This window comes from Stegodyphus dumicola, chromosome X1, assembly GCF_044657685.1.
Source record: "Stegodyphus dumicola isolate Sdum_Otavi_A_Nest chromosome X1, ASM4465768v1".
NCBI lineage: Eukaryota > Metazoa > Arthropoda > Arachnida > Araneae > Eresidae > Stegodyphus > Stegodyphus dumicola.
The window spans coordinates 68,682,967-68,703,743 of record NC_140780.1 but is presented as its reverse complement, the minus strand read 5'-3'; the positions used below and the strand labels follow the sequence as shown (position 1 = coordinate 68,703,743).

At 32.0% G+C, this 20,777-nt stretch overlaps 2 long non-coding RNA genes across 5 annotated transcripts in view; one reads left to right on the top strand and one right to left on the bottom strand.

The window, feature by feature from the left end:
- LOC146993178 (uncharacterized) overlaps window positions 1-20,777 on the bottom strand; it is an 880,479-nt gene that overhangs the window by 62,636 nt on the left and 797,066 nt on the right. The window lies entirely within an intron of this gene.
- LOC146993183 (uncharacterized) overlaps window positions 1-20,777 on the top strand; it is a 175,237-nt gene that overhangs the window by 519 nt on the left and 153,941 nt on the right. For all 3 annotated transcript variants that reach the window (XR_015038294.1, XR_015038295.1, XR_015038293.1), the window contains exon 2: window positions 11,439-11,538. This is a non-coding gene — a long non-coding RNA (uncharacterized LOC146993183). The remainder of the gene's footprint in view (window positions 1-11,438; window positions 11,539-20,777) is intronic.

Sequence of the window (20,777 nt, the reverse complement as noted above, 5' to 3'; positions counted from 1 at the left end):
GTATAATCACAGAGAACTGAAATACCAGCATAGTTCTATTTTTCAAATCTGTATCCAAAGTGTTGCCAATTACAAGTTACTAATACTACTAATTTGTAAACTACTACTAATTTGTAAACTACTACTAATTTGTAAACTACTACTAATTTGTAAATGTTATCATTTACAAATGTTACCATTTACAAATGTTATCATTTACAAATGTTACCATTTGTAAATGTTACCATTTACAAATTATTAAATATTACATCTTCCGTTTTTTTAAAGAGTTCAAAAGTTTTAACAGTCTAAAATCAGTCCAAATACCTGGCCGGCTTTCTAATCAGTCTCCCACTTCTAGTTCTTAGCTCACCGTTCCTTGTTTCTGAGTTAGCAGAGTTTGGTAGTTGATCTTCTAAACTTTGCCCTTGAGAATATCTCGAATCATATCCTTTTACATCTGTTTTCTGTGTATTAACTCCTTGTTCTGTTCCTCTGATATTCTCATCAACAGCTGAACTGTTTTCTCTAATATCTTTTCTATTTCTTCTCAATACTGATCCACCTGATCTAAGTATATATGATGTAGGCGTCTTATGCACTTCTTCTACAACTGCTGGTTTCCAGCGATTATCGTGATATATCCAAACACAATCACCTTTATTTAGTGATGGTAATGTTTTTGTTTGACGATCATAATATGACTTCTGTTTAGTTCTTTCTTGGTTGATTTTTTCTTTTACATTTCTCACAACTTGAGGTTTAAGTAATTCTTCAGATGTAAGAAGAATTGTTCTTGTTCTACTCATAAGTCGTTGAGCTGGTGATCCTAGCATCTCATTTGTTGGAGTGTTCCTATGAGCTAAGAAAACTAAATAAGGATCAGCATGATCTGCTTGAGCTTTCTTTAACAATTTCTTCGCCGTTTGTACTGAACGCTCTGCTAATCCGTTCGACTATGGATGGTATGGACTGCTTGTTATATGTTTAAATTGGTATTTCTTTGCAAATTCTGAAAATTCTTTACTTGCAAACTGAGGTCCATTATCAGATATCACTATCAATGGTTTACCGTATCTTGCAAAATGAGATTTCATGTAACTGATCACTGTGTGACTTCGAGTATCCGGTAGTTTGGAGATTTCAAAAAAGTTGGAATAGTAATCTACAATTAATAAATATACATCTTTGTTAATCTCAAATAAATCTGTCGCAACTAAGGTAAATTGGGAATTTCATGTGGTATCATAGGCTCTCTTATGTTTTTGTTCTGGTATTCATTACATATAGAACATTTTGAAATTTTATCTTCTATCTGCTTGTTCATAAGTGGCCAAAACGAAACATCTCTAGCTCTTTTCTTACATTTTTCTATACCAAAATGACCCTCATGAATTAAATTTAACATTTCCTTTTGCATAGATAAAGGAATAATTACCCTTCCTCCTTTGAAAAATAAGTCATTTTCCATTGTCAACTCATCTCTGTAGTCCCAAAATACTTTGACTTGAGGTTCTACCTGATGTTTCCTTTCTGGCCAGCCTCTCAGAATATATTTCTTTAAGCACTGTAGTGTAGCATCACATTCACTTTCTTTCTTCAATGCATAAATTTTGTCATCAGATGCTGGAATCAGTGTACAAATTTCTGTATCTTCATCATTATCTTCTGTTGTATTCAAATTTGCTCTACTCAAAGTGTCTGCTATTAATAAGTCTTTCCCCTTTTTGTATCGTACATCTAGATCATATTTTTGTAAATTTAACAGCATTCTTTGCAATCGCTGTGGTGCTTTAAAAAGAGGTTTCTTAGTTATGCTTTCTAATGGTCGATGATCAGTTTCAACTGTAATACGTTTGCCATATATATATTGATGAAATTTAGAACATCCAAAAGTAATAGCTAAAAGCTCTTTTTCTATCTGAGCATAATTTTTCTGACTTTTTGTTAGAGCTCTGGAAGCATAAGCAATTGGTTGGTTTTCTTGTAGTAAAACAGCACCTAATCCTTCAGAACTTGCACCTACTGAAAGAGTTACATCCTTATTAACATCATAGAATTTTAATACGGGTGCTTTTGCAATCAATTCTTTTAAGTGTTTCGAAAGCTTTTTGATGCGTTTCAGTCCAGTGCCAGAGGACATTTTTCTCAAGTAACTGTCTTAATGGTGCAGTAATAGTACTTAAGTTAGGAATAAATTTGGCTAAATAATTAATCATTCCCAAAAATCTTTGTTGCGAAGGCACATCTGTAGGTTCTGGCATTTTAACAATTGCTTCCACTTTAGGAAAATCAGGTTTTAGTCCATTTTCACTTAACTCGTGCCCTATATAATTCACACGATTAACTTTTATTTTACATTTAGCCTTATTGAACTTCAAATTATTTTCTCGTGCTCTCTGGAGTACTTTTTGAAGTCGTAGCTCATGTTCCTTTTCATTAGATCCCCATATTAAGATATCATGTATAATACATTCAACGCCTTCTAGACCTTCTATTATTTGGGTTAATTTTCTTTGGCAAATTTCTGGAGCTGAACATATGCCAAAAGGTAATCTTTTAAATTTGTATCTGCCAAAAGGTGTATTGAATGTACACAAATTACTACTTTCTTCGTCAAGCTGGATTTGCCAAAAAGCACTATTAGCATCTAAAACAGGAAATATTTTTGCATTAGGAATTCTAGTGACAACTTCGTCAATGGTTAACATCGGATAATGTTCTCGTTTTATAGCTTTATTTAAATCTCTAGGATCTAAACATATTCTTATTTTGTTTGGTTTGACAACTGTGACCATTGAATTTACCCATTCAGTTGGTTCTCTTACTTTCTCAATAACATTTAAATTTTCCATTCTTTGTAATTCTTTCTTAACTTTATCACGTATAGCTATGGGTATTTTTCTTGGAGGATGAATGACTGGTGTTACATCTTGTTTTAACTGGATTTTATGTTCTCTATTCAAACAACCTAAGCCTTCAAATACATCTTTGTATTCCTCCAGTAAGTCTTCAGTGTAAACAGACATTACTTTTTGAATCAAACCTAGTTGCAAACATGATTTTAATCCTAAAATAGAAGGTACTTCTTTGTCAATAACTTGGAATTCCACAACATAATTATTTTTTCCATATTGGCAGTTAAGTACTACTTTTCCTAAAGTATCCATTTTATTCCCAGAGAATGTAACTAATCTTTTAATTTCAGACTTCTGTATCGGAACATCTAACAATTTCACTTTGGTTTTAGAAATAACATTGCACATTGCTCCAGTATCTAACTGCAAATTTAGTTTACTTTTATTTACATTAACGTCAACAGTCCATTTCTCTTCCTTGTTATCTGAATTAAGGTTTAATGTGCCAACATAAAATTCTAACTCTTCCTCAGAGTCATGATTTATTAATTTAATTTGTCTATCTTTTTTGTTTACCTTGACTGCTTCATTTTTTATTATATTGCTTTTACACTGACTCGCGAAATGATTTGCCTTTTTGCATTTATGACAGATTTTTCCATATGCTGGACACATTCGATACTCATGAGATGTTCCACATTTAGAACAAATTTTTGTCTTTTGTTTATCGGTATTTACCTCTTTGTAAGTATCCTTATTATGTTTACTTAGTTTCTTTTTCACTAAGTTTACAGCAGTTTCCTCATCTTTTATGATTTTCATTTGATGTGCACTTATTTCAGCAGATCTGCATATATCAAGAGCTTTTTCTAATGTTAATTCTGTTTCTTTTCTTTTTATCTACTGAACACTTCTTCCAACAATCTACTAGCCGAATTACACTTATGCTAGAAATTTTATCAAACAAAACTGCTTAATCATGACAAATATTCACTGCAAAATTGGGAAAAAGTGCACAATACCATACTCCTTACGCGTTTTTCAAAATAACACATACACATAAACCATGTACACGCCGACTTATTTTTACTTAAAAAAACATCCCAGAATTGCACAAAAATGGCATTGCGCACACTCTTCACTATATCCATGTACACTGCTTTTTTCTCATAAATTAGAAAAATTTCACGAAAATACATGACAATTTTCTCAATCTTTAAACCCGGTAAAAAGAACATATATGAAATTACCTGATCGCGAAAAAGTATTTACCCTTTACAAATATGAACATTTCCTCATATAAAATAAATAAAATATCCAAAAACTTTTACCTCTAAATCATCTATTACATTATACACGTCACCAACGAATTCATACCGCAAGTATTACAAATACTTAGTATCAAATATTTAAATTATTTCCATGCACGTTTACTTCAACTTAAACGTATACCAAATTCCTACAAACATAAAATTCACAAAATAACTATCATTTCATTAAAATATAATTAAATTCAAAAACACTACTTAAAATATAAATGAGCACATACATTAAATTAATAAAAATTACCTTACAATCCTAATTACTTTAAAGTAAATCATTGCTAATAACAATTTCCCAATAATACCAAATTCCTTTGCACCTTACATTTAGAACAATGCATAAAAATAATATCCTCAAATAATTAAAAATACTAACTTACCTAATCTTCTTCAGAATCTTGATTACGTGGCGGATACACTTTTCTAATTCATTCAATAAAATTATTGAAAGATTTTTTCTGCGAATTTTTTCTCCATACTTCCTCCGCTAAATAAAAAGCAAACTTCTCTTTATCACAATGCCTAAATACCCATTTCGAATTCACTTTAGTTAGGGCCATGGGATCCAAAAATTAACAAACACTGTTTCACACAACACAGAATAAAGCCAAATACAAAATTTCCAGATTTTTTCCCGATTTCCCCCCTTTCCCAATTAAAGAACCCTAATTCGTCCATTAATATCACATGACATATCGCATGATCTCTCATTTCCCTCACACAAAATAATGCGTAATTGGAACTGAGTACTGCTCACATTATTACCAAAGTCCCAGGTAGTAACCTTTATCGCCTCCAAAATGTCGCCAAACTACCAGTTACCATATTGTAAAGATCAAACTATTTTTCTTAGGAATACAATATTCCGTAAATTTTGTTTTAATTTCACTTAATTTAATTTCTTTACCCTCTTCTATAGGAAATGTATTATATATTTCAAGACTACAAATTCCTATTACATGAAGAAAAGTATTAACTCTTACCTTCTCTTCATTATTATGTAATTCACTAGCTACTTCATATATTTCAAATGATTGCAGCCATCTCTGCCAATTCCAAGCTAGATTTCCATCAAATTTCATCGGCTCTGGTGGTTTTAAACTTTCCATTTTGAAAGCAAAACACTCCTGACACCATATAAAATTATGAGGGTACACTTTTAGCTTTTAGAAACTATTTATTTACAATCTTAGAATGTATAATCACAGAGAACTGCAATACCAGCATAGTTCTATTTTTCAAATCTGTATCCAAAGTGTTGTTAATTACAAGTTACTAAATATTAAATGTTACCATTTACAAATTATTAAATATTACAATTACGAGGAGGAGGCTAAGCATTTTCCTCTCTGTCTCGCCTAATATTTTCCTTGCCTAATGGGGTCTTCTCTTCCCAGCAGGTCAGTGTAATTGCACTGCCTGTGTATAAACCAATTTTGTTTCAGTTTTTTCCGAATTTAGATTCTCTCTATGAAGTGCTGTTTCTCTTAAAACCATTGAAAGTTAAATGTTGAACAAAAAAGAAATGTAAATAAAAATTTAATGAGTACTCATAAAGAAAGTTAGTGGGGCCAAATTGTCTTCTGTTAAGGCTGCTCAAAATGTGTTTTTATTAGTTGTTTTAAGCATACTTTATTATATTTTTCCCTTAATCTCAACTATTTTGGCATATTGTGAAGTTTTATGAACCTATTTGCGAAGATCTATTTAAAATTGATACCACAAATAAAAATTCGTTTTGAAATAAAATCAGAGATGTTTTATTATTATCGAAGTAAAATTCTGCAGATTAACTTTCAACTTTGTTTTGCAAAGCACTCTGAAAGTTTCTTTTGGACTTATATTCCGTTGTCTTGGCAAATGCATGACAGAATTATTTTTTGAGAAAGCTGATGTCTTTTGCTTATAATAATGATTGATGCAACTGTATGCGTGTCGCTGTAAAGAGCACGTTTCCCAGTGTCCTGTTTCTTCCTTAATGGGGTCATTCTCCGCTAGATCAGACATTGCTTTTGTGTTATTTAACAATTCCTTCATCTTATCTTCAGTTAAAAGCTCTACTTCATAATGAGCGCTTTTATTATCAAGGGGTTTTATAAGACCCCAATTCTTCTTTTGTAATTTTCTGATTCATTGTTTGAATTCTCTGTCTTCCATATGTGAAAATTCTTTGGCATCGTTTCCTTTTGAGATTTGTAAGAATTTTGGGACTTAATTTTAAGTCGATGGAAATTTTTTAAAGTAGCAGATAAATTCTTTCCGGTGTTGATGGATGAATGTAGCACCACGTATGAATGAAATTCTAGCTGTGGACAAATTAAATGGGATCCTTTAAGGTACTGCTATACGCGAAATGACGCTTTACAATTCTGCGCTCAGTAAGTACCGGCGGTATTAGAAATGATAGACTACGAAACATGAGTTGAAGAATCGTATGAGTTATGTGAAATGCAGATTGGGAGTTTAGTCGTGATAGGTAAACAGTCTATATAGATGACCAGAAATAATAAAAATTTAGATGGGTGTACTATAAAGTATTTTACTCCTGGACCATGGATTAGTCATAAACAGTACTTGTGTAAAAACAGATTAAAGTATATGAATTCCCTGTTTAAGAAAGGAATTTCTCTATGCAATATGCAGTCTGTATCATAGCTGGAATAGCGAGGTGTTGTGTCTTCAGGGAAACAAAATCTGTTATTCTGTAATTTTTCCTGAAAATGTGTGTTTAAATTTTGTTACCTAGGTAACCTATTTTTAACTCTTTCTATATGAAAATGAAACCAAATACAGACAAAGAAATAAAATTGCATTCCTTCCCTTGGTGCAGTTATTAACAACTTTAACTTAATGGGAGCCAATTTTAAGTTTATAAAATTTTGGCTAGCTGCAATTTTATATTGCACTTTTAATATTTCAGTTATAAGTGCATTACACAAAGTATAAAAATGTGTGGTATAATATCTTAAAGAAAAGGTATACTCTTTGTATTATTTACAAAAAAATTCAGCAAGATGAAAATTAAATACAGGGAAATCATATTTTAATGTGAAGTTTAACATTGCATTTCTTCTGAGAGTTTTTTTTTTTTCTCCCTCTGGTACATGCGATGTTATTGCTAAATCCATGCAGTCGTCCGGATGTTTGTTTGTTATTCTGTATCTGAACATTAATTTTAACAAGTTTGTTGTTGAAAATCCTCTTTGACATTTTTAAGTAGATCGAAAGCAGGAATTTATCTTTTTAAAAGTTTAACAGTTCATGATTTTTCTGATCTAGGACTATTCAAATGGCTTTTTGTGATATTCTTCATGTTAATTAGGATTAAAACCAGTTATTTCTATTTCTAGATCAGTAGAATTGTTAACATATTTGCAATCTTTTACCATTTTTCTTAAATACTAGTTTTATGTAATGGGTTTGAAGTGAACGTAGTAGTTGGCCTTATTTTAAATACACTCAAAACATCTAATTTAGAAACTAATTTAAGCTCAATGAGATTTTCCAATTGTTTGTTTCAGTTTTCTTATATTTCACGCTTTAGTTCTCCAGATTTTCAAAGTGGCAAAATGTATATTGCATTATGGTAAAAATGTATATTCCTTATATTTGTGTAATATTTTTACAAAATTAATTCTGATTTAAAATTAATTTAAAATACCCTTAAATTCAAAAACTTTAGTTTAGTTGTCCCCCCCCCTCAAGTTTAAGATTTTAGTTATTATGTCTGTAAGAATGACTAAATCATAGAACCAATAATGGACAATAATTTCTTCATAAGTTTCGTTTCTAGATTTTTAAAATTCTTCTATGAAACTTTTGTAACAGAAGCTGGGATGGAACCCAGGCAGCCAGACAGAATGTCCCTTCCCTGAGTGAAAATTTCTATCATTTCACTCAAAGTGACATTATAATATTTCAGAATAAACCCTCGTAACACTAATAAATGTATGTAGATTTTTTTTTTAATGTTTATATAATGCGTGTTTGGTTCTTACAACATTTTGAGCTATTATATTACTAATTCTGTATGTGAGCTAAGACAGTTTGTACGTATCCAAATGATCAGAAGGTTGTTGATGCTTGTTCCTTGATCTATTGCACTAAGATATTTTACTGTACATTTATTTACAAGTCGTATGCCACCTGGCATGTTTACAAGCGTTATGCCTCCTGGCACGTACATATTCTGCCACCTGGCATGTGAATTGATACATCATATTAGTTTTCTGCCACCTGACAGATACCATTGCAATTACCTCAATTAGCGGTAATACGCCCGACATTTTGGCGTGTCCGCTTCCCTTACGTTCTGTAACGCAACTAACTTTTTGTGCGGTGCGCCCTCTGGGCACAAATCACCGCAATCACCTAGGAGGCCAAAACATCCTCCCGCCCCCGATGAATTACATTCATCTTAATACAATCCTCAATATATGGAAACAAGTAAATGAAAAATATAGAAACTGAAAACATACAAAAACCTTCAAAAAGTATAAAATTACATGTTACACTTACCAATCTTCTAGCTAAACATCTTATATCTTACTATATTGAAACGTTAACTATGAGGGTTAAACTAGAACAAACAAATATAATTATTAGTACAATAAGAAATGAAAATAATAATAAAACATATTCAATGTAAACGAAACACTTAAGTTAATGTTCTTCAACTGGTAAAAGACACAATTTGGTAATAGGACGTTTAATGTCCCCGTGCACAGTTTTTAGTCTAACCACTCGGACATTATTGTCTCTTCCAGGAAACACTTCTATTACTCGCCCGAGTTTCCAACGTAATGAAGGCATATTATCTTCTTTAATGAGAACCAAGTCATTTAGACGAATATTTCTGCTAGGCTGTCTCCATTTGCTACGCTGCTGTAGTTGGCACAGGTACTCTTTAGACCACCTTATAGTTTTCACTAGTAAATGTTAATCCACTTATAGCATTTAAAGCTAAACCTCCCAAAAGCGATTTTAAATAACAAAACTTGTCAACCGAACTGAGACTTTCGTTTTGGTGAATGGAATTACTAAACTGATTCCAGAATTCAAGCCAAGAACAAGGATCACCGTAATATTTTGTAATCGTTAATTTTGGCAATTTTAAAATATTAACTTCACAAGTTTTCAACTTCGGGGTTATAGTTTCCTCACTAGAATTTCTAGATTCAACTTTACATGAGTTTTTTCTTAATTTTTCCTGAATTTTACATTTAAAACTTATAATTCTTTCCTGATATTCCTGCGCGGAAATTACTTCTGTTTCTAAATCCTGTTCCGTAATTATAAGTTTTTCTATCTCAGAATCGTATTGTTTCAACAACTGCGATAATTCAAGTAACATTTCGAGTAATTCTTTTAATTTCTCATCCGCGTTTTCACCCTCTTCTAACAATGCAGAATCTATTTTACTCATCAACTTGGTAGTTAAGTTACGCGTCACCGTACGCAACTTCTTTGCCTTATTCATAGCCTCCATTTTACCATTAGATTCTATCAACTATAATAATCACCAAGATTTTTATTCAACAATTCTATTCAAAACTGGAAAAATTAAAAAGGGCCTACCTCGAATTTCTTCGTGTTAAATCCTGGCTTTTCAGTCATGAACTCACTAATTTTTTTCGTCCATTCTTCATCTCCACAAATCACGTCCGGGTCACCATAAAAAATGTACGTATCCAAATGATCAGAAGGTTGTTGATGCTTGTTCCTTGATCTATTGCACTAAGATATTTTACTGTACATTTATTTACAATTTATTTACAAGTCGTATGCCACCTGGCATGTTTACAAGCGTTATGCCTCCTGGCATGTACATGATAGACATATTCTGCCACCTGGCATGTGAATTGATACATCATATTAGTTTTCTGCCACCTGACAGATACCATTGCAATTACCTCAATTAGCGGTAATACGCCCGACATTTTGGCGTGTCCGCTTCCCTTACGTTCTGTAACGCAACTAACTTTTTGTGCGGTGCACCCTCTGGGCACAAATCACCGCAATCACAGAGGAGGCCAAAACACAGTTTAATATAGAACATCTGCTTCAAGACTAAAAGTAAAGTATTTGAATTGTGTTTTACCTTTCGTGTGTTTTGAGAGGTACGTTCTAATCTACAATTTATGGAATTTCTCGGTATTGGACATCTCACATAGCTGACAAAATTTCATTCCTATGTTTAAGTTTTATAGTACAATAAGTTGAGCATCCCTACATTAGTATATGACTTTGATTCCTTCGAAAGAAAAAAAGAGTATCTTAGTTTTGTTGAATTTTTGGTCAAAATTTTAGTATATAGGTAATTGCAATAGCTCATTCACGAAATTTTATTTAAATTTTTTGCAACATTTCAAAATGGTATATCATTCAATGGGATTTGATGTGTTTCGGCTTGCTGTATTAAAGCTGGGCTCGAACCCGGGCAGCTAGACAATATGTTCTTTCCCTGAGTGAAATATTGCTATAATTTCATTAAAGTGACATGGTAATATTACAGGATAATTTCTTGTACATTGGACTAAGCTGTCCTCTCTCATGGATGAGTGTACCTAAGTAAAGAACTTAAAATTAGAAAGGGTTCTTGCGTTAAAATTCTCAATGAAATATTTATTTTATGGTTTATGACTTTTGTTTCCAAGATGTTTTTCGAAATCTGTTTTTAGAATGGTGTTTTTGAGCCCTTTCAAAAAAAAAAAAAAAAAATAAGTATATATGTATAGCTCTTTTAATGTCAATATATTGCGAGTTTGATTCTTACTCTTTTTTGATCTGTTATGTCACTAATTCTGTGTGTGAATTAAGATACTTTTATATATAACACCTGCTTCAAAGCTAACAGTAAAGTTTATTTTGTTTATTTGTCATTTAAAATTACCTGCTTATTGACTTTCGGTGCCATTTTTGTACCTGCGCTAAAATTATTTACTTTTCTCAAAGATCATTTTCCCTTTTATTCTGTGTATCTGTAATAACTCTATATTTTTTTTTTCTTTCATTGTTCATGTTGTACCCATACATTAAAAACCTCTTTCGCTTACTGTACTTCTGTCGTATAAGGAAAATCATTTGCTTTTCTATCGACTGCAATCATGATTTTAGTAACAATGTAGCACATTGCTGGAATTTAAAACAAAGAAGGCTACTTTCGAAGTTTTATATATTAAGAAACAATATTAGATATTTCTCTTTGTGTATAGATATTCTTTAATTTCAAAGTAGTTAAAATCTAATGATTCCTTCCCCCATCCTTGGCCTCTTCTAGTGTAATTTGTCATCATTTTTGTGCACTCTTGGATTGCAGAACATATCATGAAAGAAAAAGAATGGAGAAATAGTGCAGAGCAAAAAGACATCTGTGGCTGGTAATTCTTGTTTTATATTAACTTTATTTTCACTAGAAATGCTTGAATGTTATAATTTGTAGGTACCTTTTCACATGTTGCTTTATATTGGAGTTTTACTACTTATTTATTTTACGTGAACGCTTCACATTATGTTTTAATGTTTAGGGTAGCGTCTATGCATTAATTTCTTAGGTTTTGAATTCCATATTGTAGTGTCTGAATTGGTTCTTTCTTTATATTGTATTGTAATATTCGAAGTGAGGTTGAACTGTGAATCACACTATAATTATCAGAAGTCTGAAATTTGTTAAGAGTTCTGTTGCTTCTTAGTGGTTTGAAAATTACTGCTGTAGTGTAATTTTTTCCCAAGTGGCCTCCTTTCGCATTACGAGGAGGAGGGTAAGCATTTTCATCTCTGTCTGGCCTAATATTTTCCTTGTCCAATGGGGTCTTCTCTTCCCAACAGGTCAGTGTAATTACTCTGCCTGTGTATAAACCAATTTTGTTTCAGTTTTTTCCGAATTTAGAGTCTGTCTGTCAAGTGCTGTTTCTCTTAAAACCATTGAAAGTTAAATGTTGAACAAAAAAGAAATGTAAATAAAAATTTAATGAGTATTCATAATGAAAGTTAGTGGGGCCAAATTGTCTTCTGTTAAGGCTGCTCAAAATGTGCTTTTTATTAGTTGTTTTAAGCATACTTTATTTAATTTTCCCCTTAATCTGAACTATTTTGGCATATTGTGAAGTTTTATGAACCTATTTGCGAAGATCTACAGATTAAAGTATATGCATTCCCTGTGTAAGAAAGGACTTTCTCTATGACAGTATGCAGTCTGTATCATAGCTGGAATAGTGAGGTGTTGCGTCTTCAGGGAAACAAAATCAGTTATTCTTTAATTTTTACTGAAAATGTGTGTTTAAATTTTGTTGCCTAGATAACCTATTTTAACTCTTTCTATATGAAATTGAAACCAAATACAGACAAAGAAATAAAATTGCATTCCTTCCCTTGGTGCAGTTATGCGCAATTTTAAATTAATGGGAGCCAATTTTAAGTTTATAAAATTTTGGTAAGCTTCAGTTATATATTGCACTTTTAATATTTCATTTATGAGTTCATTACATAATTCATAAAAATGTGTGGTATAATATGTTAAAGAAAATGTATACTCTTTGTATTATTAACAGAACATTCAGCAAAATGAAAAATAAATACCTGAACGAAAGCAGGAATTTATCTTTTTAAAAGTTTAACATTTCAATGATTTTTCTGATCTAGGACTATTCAAATGCCTTTTTGTGATATTCTTGATCTTAATTAAGGTGAAAATCAGTAATTTCCATTTCTAGATCAGTAAAATTGTTAACATGTTTGCAATCTTTTACCATTTTTCTTAAATACTAGTCTTATGTAATGGGATTGAAGTGAAGGAAGTTATTTGGCTTAATTTTAAACACACTCAAAACATCTAATTGAGAAACTAATTTAAGCTCGATGAGATTTTCCAAATGTGTGTTGTAGTTTTCTTTTATTTGCGCTTTAGTTCTCCACATTTTCAAAGTGACAAATCGTAGATTACATTATAGTAAAAATGTATATTCCTTCAATTTGTGTAATATTTTCACAAAATTAATTTTGTTTTAAAATGAGTTTATAATACCCTTTACCCCGTTCAGTATAGGCGTGTGATCATATGTGCATCAGCAGCAAACATTACCTCAATGCCGGGTATGTTATATTTGAATCGCCATTTAATTCACTGTATCGACCGGGTGTACCACATTTGACGTTTTAGCCGCTAGATGTAGCTGTATGCCTGTTATGGGGAAATATATGGAAAGTTAAGTATGGTTACCTTCATTCCTATGCAATGATTTTTATTTTTGGTATTTTGTTTCCGAATGCGAGTGAGATTTGTGGTTGGGTGTTGAGCAATGTAATGTCTCTTAAATGGGCTCTCCCTGCATTGAGGTACCATTTTTATTTTTGGGATATAGTGAGGTAGAGGTTCTATCATTAGAGTATTTTTATATTATTATTACTCTGATATTTTTACTCCCTTGTTTTTATTTATTTTATTACTCTTAGATTTTTGGTGCTTTGTGATGAATATTTTTAATCTTCAGCGAAACATACAGGGGTTGGACAAAAATATGGGAACACCTTTAAAAAAACATGTTTCTTTGCTTAATATGGTGTAGGAAACTCGTTGGCATCAAAAACAGCTTGCAGTCTTCTCGGAATGGATAAATACAGTTCCTGTATGTTTGCCAAGGGAATATTATACCATTCTTCCTTCAAAACGGTGGCAAGTTCAGATAACGATGTTGGCGGTGGATAACGAGAACGCACTTTCCGTTCCAATGTAGACCACAAAGGTTTGATAATATTCAGGTCTGGTGACTGTGGTGGCCAGGGGAGATGGGACAACTCATCCTCGTGCTCAGAAATCCAGTCCTGGACAATGTGAGCTGTGTGAACAGGGGCTTTGTCGTCTTGGAAGACACCATCACCATCGGGAAACAAAGTTTGTACCATGGAATGAACTTGATCGGCCAAAATGTTCACATATGTCTTGGCAGTCATGTGCCCTGACACAGTTATCATGGGGCTAGCAGAGAACCACGATATGACTGCCCAAACCATAACAGAACCCTGCCATGTTTCACTCTTGGCAACAAGCAGTCTGTATTATAGGCTTGAGATGGCGTTCTTCAAACGTAAACTCGGCCAGAAGTGGGAAACAATGTGAAAGAAAACTCGTCAGACCATATTACTCGCTTCCACTGCTCTATAGTCCAGGCTTTATGACTTAAACACCACCTTTTCATGTTACGGGCATTAGCATCACCGATGAGTGGCGTCTCAATTGCAGCACGGCCAGCAATTCCCTGTTTATGAAGCTCCCTTCTAATTGTTTTGGTATCACAGGGTTCAGTAACACAACATTCATTTCAGCAGTAACTTTTGCAGCTGTGGTCTTCTTATTTTTCGTCACAATTGCCCTTAATGATCCTCTGTCACGATCACTCAGGACACACTTTCGTCTGCGCTGTGATTTAGCAGATGATGTTTTTCAGCTTTTCAAATATGCGGAATAAATCTTCGATACAGTACCTCTTGAAACACTAAACACCTCGGCTACCTTGCTTACGGAAGCACCTACCATACGTGCTCCAACAATTTGCCCACGTTCGAAGTCTGTTAACTCTGACATAATGCAATGACAACCTCACATAACAGTACTTCGACAACAACTGAACTGTTTAGCACATTTACTAAGTTGTATAGGTGGCGTCAGTAGTCAAAAACGCCAGCGCCACCTACATATTTCATTAAAATCAATCTTTCTTTTCAAACATGCATTTCACAAGGTGTTTCCATATTTTTGTCCATCTACTGTATATCTTTTTTTTAATGGCAAACGAAAGCAATCTAAACTAAATGTGTAGAATATACACAATCACTAACTGTTGAGTAATGTAATGGGTCATTTTATATAAACAAATGAATGTAGAATTTATTTTCAAAACATGAGGAGAGCACGGATATTGCATTATTAAAAGCTTTATTTTACTAATAAGAAATATATAAAAGTAATAAAGGTAAGTCAAGTAAAAATTAATATTGCAGGTGATCTCATGATAGTTAAACTCAGTCCACAGGATTCATGTAATGATGAACATTTCAGTCCTATACACACGCAACATCCACAGCTATTTTATATAATATGATCAGCTTGGCTACATGGAACTTAAACATCAAAGGAAACCGTCTGTTTCCACCAACTCTTGGAGAATTTACAAGCCATCTGATTGCCTCCGCTCGTCCCCCCGTCTAGACGCTATCTCGCATTGGTCTCGACTGCTCCGCACTGTGCTAAGCTGGGATGACGTCACCTCCCTAGGTATTCTAAGTCAGCATTGGTCGTCGATGATTTCTACATGAATATGTTCTGGATGCTCTGGAATACTTTTAATTTAATTTATTAATTTGTCTTATTTTTATTATCGGTTATAGTGAAGTAGATGTTCAATTATTAAAGACATTTTTATTACTCTTTGAGTTTTCCGGCATTGAGAGGAATATTTTGTATCGCTTAGTGAAAGTTTTTTTTAATGGCGATATGAAAGCTCTATCTGACCGTATAACATATACAAATGCTAAATGAGTCAAATTTGCTGAGTAAAATATCAGCAGATATTATATTCCTGTGACTAATGCAAGGTTGGACTTTGTGTACACCTATGTTTCAAAGAATATCATACACTGTCTCATTTTGAAACATTGCTTACTTTTCGTTGTTTGCTCATTGAATTTTTATGAAACATGGTTTTAATATTTTTTAATTGTGTGTTGTGTTAAGTAAAATTTGCGATTGTTTGGATATTTTTCCATGTATATTTGTGGGAAAAGGGCAAAATTATATTATTTTAGAAGGAGTATTTTATAAAATCTTTAAGGAAAATATAATAATAAAGGTTTAGAATTAATTCTGACGACTACCTGAATGCTCTTCTCATAATGTAACTAAAATTAGAAGACGAATTTCATTTATCCTTTTTTTTTTTTTTTAAGTTAGGCTTAGCATAGTAAATTGCCCATCGTGAACGGGTTAATTCAAAGACTTTAGTTCTCCCCCTTCCTTGAAGTTTAAGATTTAGTTATTATGTCTGTAAGAATGGCTAAATCATAGAACCAGGTATGTTCAGTAATTTCTTCGTAAGTTTCTTTCCTAGAATTTTAAAATTCTACTATGAAACTTATGTTACAGAAGCTGGGATGGAACACGGGCAGCCAGAGAGAATGTCCCTTCCCCGAGTGAAATGTTTCTATCATTTCTTTGAAAGTGACCTTATAATATTTTCAGGATCAATCCTCGTACACTAATAAATGTATATAGATTTTTTTAATGTTAATACAGTCAAAAGTCGTTAATCCGGAATGATCTATAATCCGGACCTCAAAGCTACAAACTTTCTGCGCATGTGTTGTGCGTACGGCAACGCAGTTGATAAACAGACGGCGCGCAATGAACTGTAAGTTGATCTGTCAGCACTATCCTTATCTTCAGAGCAGATGTTTTTATTTTATTCGGCTTATAATGTAGATTTCATCTCGATGTACTCAGTCTTTGATATGATTTAAATCAAATTCCTCGTAATTATAAATATCATGAATACAAATGAAATAGTTTTCTGGTTGCAATTTTCTACTTTCGACTGCGTAATGTATGCTTTACGCATGCGCGCGTTGAAAGAAATGTTTAATAAAGTAAACAAATAAATATTGAGCTTTTTTTTTTTTTTTTTTTGTAAATTTTGATACCTTTTAGATCATAATTGCTCTTTATTTCATAAATTACGGTTTCATATTTTTCATTTTATAATTTCTGCATGCCATCTTACCAGATTTAAACTGATGATCTATAATCCGTAAAAATCGATAATTCGGAATCGCCGAAGTCCCGACGAGTCCGGATTAAAGACTTTTGACTGTATAATGCGTGTTTGATTCTTACAATATTTTGAGCTATTATATCACTAATTCTGTATGTGAATTAAGACAGTTTAATATAGAACACCTGCTTCCAGGCTAAAAGTAAAGTATTTGAATTATGTTTTACCTGTCGTCTGTTTTCAGACGCAGGTTCTATTCTACAATATATAGAATTTCCAGGTATTGGACATCTCAGATAGCTGACATAATTTCATTCTTATGTTTAGGTTTTATAGTACAATAAGTTGAGCATCCCTATATTAGTATATGACTTTTGTTCATTGGAAAGAAAAGGGAGTATCTTTGTTTTCTTGAATTTTTGGTCAAAGTTTTAGTATGTAGGTAATTGCAATAGCTCTTCCACAAAATTGCATTTAAAATTTTTGCAACATTTTAAAATGCTGTATCATTCAATTGTATTTGATGTGTTTTGGCTTTCTGTATTAAAGCTGGGCTGAAACCCGGGCAGCTAGACAACATGTTCTTTCCCTGAGTAAAAATTAATTCTGTTAAAAATACATTTATGTCATTAAATGAAGAGGTTAGATGAAATATTCAAATCGTCTAGCTTCTACATTTAGTTTGACAGTAAAATGTCTGAAAATAATATTAATTCTTTGGTGAAAAATATCTTTATTTATACCAAGTGTTGCAAATCAATCTTAAGTTATTTTTCAGAATAATATATAAAAACTGTTACCCTCTAGCTACATTCCTGAAAGTAAGCATTAAGTATTTAACAAATAGATTTGATCATATTTTATGCATCATGCAGACTATATTTCCAGCTCTTTCATTAAAGTGCAATTTATTTTCAGTGTATGAACATGAAATATCTTCTAAAATACTGTACAAGCCCAGTCACTCATTCGAAATTTAATTCAGTTTTCATATAAGAATTAAAATTTGCCAGACAATTGCTTTCTTAACAGTTGTAATTTAACACTTTAGACTTTAATGTTTCAGAAATTTGCTAAATCGAGTTTATCTTTGTGTGACCTTGCATCAAAGGCACCGATAATAAATTTGTTTTGGCATTCACTGGTGAAATTTTTAAAGAAAACTTATTGATGTAAAAGAAGGAACAAATTATACTTAACTTGGTAGTATGTCTTATGATATTGTCTTAAGTTATCGCGTCTTATGGTTATTTATGGTGTCTCATGATATTGCAGTAACTTAAAGTGCATTTCATAGAACTTGTTGTTTCTTAAGTTGCATAACCTATTTTCATAACTTCTTGTGATCTTTATGTTTTACTGTTCCATGTTATCAAATATATATAAAAGGTAAATTTCTAATTAAATATTCTTCCATTCACAGCACAGTGATATAATGTGTGTTCGCATTTATTATACATTTATGATCATTATTCATTATAGAGTTTTATATATTTATTATATGTATTTAATTTATATCATTATATATTATATAATTTTGCTTTTAGAATACAGTAAGACCCCGCTTAACGCCGTTTCGGTTTAGCGCTCTTTTATTTCAACCCGGGGATTCCACGCAGCATACGGGGATTCCCCGAAATATTATGCAGCGATAGGTTTCAAATACATATCCGAAAGAGTGTACTTGTATTTCTTCTTTGGTGCGGTATTGTACAGACATATTTTGAAGGGGTAAATGTGGAAGATGTCGAAGAAATAATTCAAGAAGCAGCGGCTAGTCTTTCTAATGATGAGCTCAAGGAATTAACTGAACAAGAAGAAAACAAAAATGTTGAGAGCAGTGATTCAGAAGAAGAGCAAAATGAACTTTCGATGACGTTTGTAAAAAGGAGTTCGTCTACCATAACTGAAATAATGGATCAATTCATTGAAAATGATCCGAATTTTGACAGGAGCTCAAAAGTAAGGCGTGGTGTTAGAGATGCTCTATCCGTTTATGAAGAACTTTTAAGAGAACAACGCAAAAGAAAAAGGCAAACAACATTAGATGCTTTGGTCACAAAAAGGCAGAACACTGAAAACGCGGAAGGCTAACTAAATATGACTGACTGAGAATTTTATTTGTTTTTTTTAAGAATATTCGTTTTGTTATTTATATTTTGTTTTTATTTTTGCAAGAAATAATAATGTGGTATTAGTTTGGGCTTTAAGAAATAAATGTTTGGTTTTACTTTTATTAAAAAAACATACTTTTTAAATTTAATACCTAACCAATTTCCTAGCCATCTTCCCCTAACCCCAATATTTACATGTAAAGATAGCCTCGTTTAGCGCTGTTTCGCATTACGCTCTATTTTGATGGAACGTATCCCCTGCGTTAAGCGGGGTCTTACTGTATATCACAATATATAATTTGAATTGCTTATAGAACTATTATGTTTTTCATATGTTAATGAGATCTGTGTGTATTTTAGGTTAATTATTTTCATAAAGGAATTAAAATAAAATCATACCCTTTTAATTCAATTCACATTTTACTATATAAAAAAAAAAGAATTTTTTAAAGTCACATTTGATAACAATATAAAAAATGTTGACAGAAACTTTAAAATTATTCCTATTTTTATTGGCAAGTTTAAATAGTCTTCACAAAATTCCATTTCTCAGCACACACCATCACAATTAATTTAATCAGTTTCCAAATAAAAATTAAATTCAGTATGTCGCAGAGTAAGTACCAGAAGTAGAACTGCATGACACACACAAGAACATATCCATATTTAGCCAATCACTATTCATTTCTAACTGTTAATGATTGAATAAAAGAAAATACAAGTATAAAATTCTATGAATAAAAGAACAGTTACACTAAAGAAAATTTTTTTAATATATATTACATCTTAATTCTATATAATTATTCTTTTGTTTTTCACTTGCTCTTGACATTAGTTGATGACTGCTGATTCATATGAGAAATATTGTTCCTTATAAAAAAATACACACATAAATTTTATGTTTTATTATATAGAAAAATCTATGTACTCTTCTGTTATAGGGACTGGATTCAGAAATGTATGTATGTGTGTATGCACTTTTATATGTGTGTTTATATACAAACATACATGCATACGTACATATATACGTGCATATGTGAACGCATTCATACATACATTTCTGAATTCGGTCCTGATAACAGAAGTGTACCAAATTTTGCCGCAGTTGTTAAATGAATAGTCTAAGGTAAAATGGTTATGGTTTATTTGATTACAGTAAAGCTTGCTCAGGCTCATCTATACCTAAGGGTGTAGATGATGCCCTTGTGTAGTGCTTTCGATTGAAAACTGGCACACATTAATATTACATGTGTATAATCAGCTATGAAATATGCACCAAGAAACTGAAATTGTCAACAGTAATTTAGTATACTTTATTCTGTGTTACATACGAATAGTACATTGTTTTTGGACAAAGCTATATAAAGCATACACAATCAGCCTCATTCAAATACTAAATATTTAAGTATTCTCTGATTATCCAACCCCTAGTTTCAGCATTTTATAAAAGTGTTAGGTTTTTTTTTTATGCATTCCTGGTACACGTGCGACCAAAGACAGTACATACAAATGGTTATATTATACAAATGGTTATGATTTTATAGTTAACCGTTATTTTGCTGGCAAATGCCTTTTTTATTATAATTATTAGAATTCTGGAGTGTATGTACTTATAAGAAAGAAAGCGTCGTCTTTCTTTCAAAATACAATGTTTTCCGTAAGAATAAAAAATGTGCATTATATGAAATTGTACTTTTTAAATGATCAAATTTCTACCAAAGTGCTTTTAATATTCTGTGATGG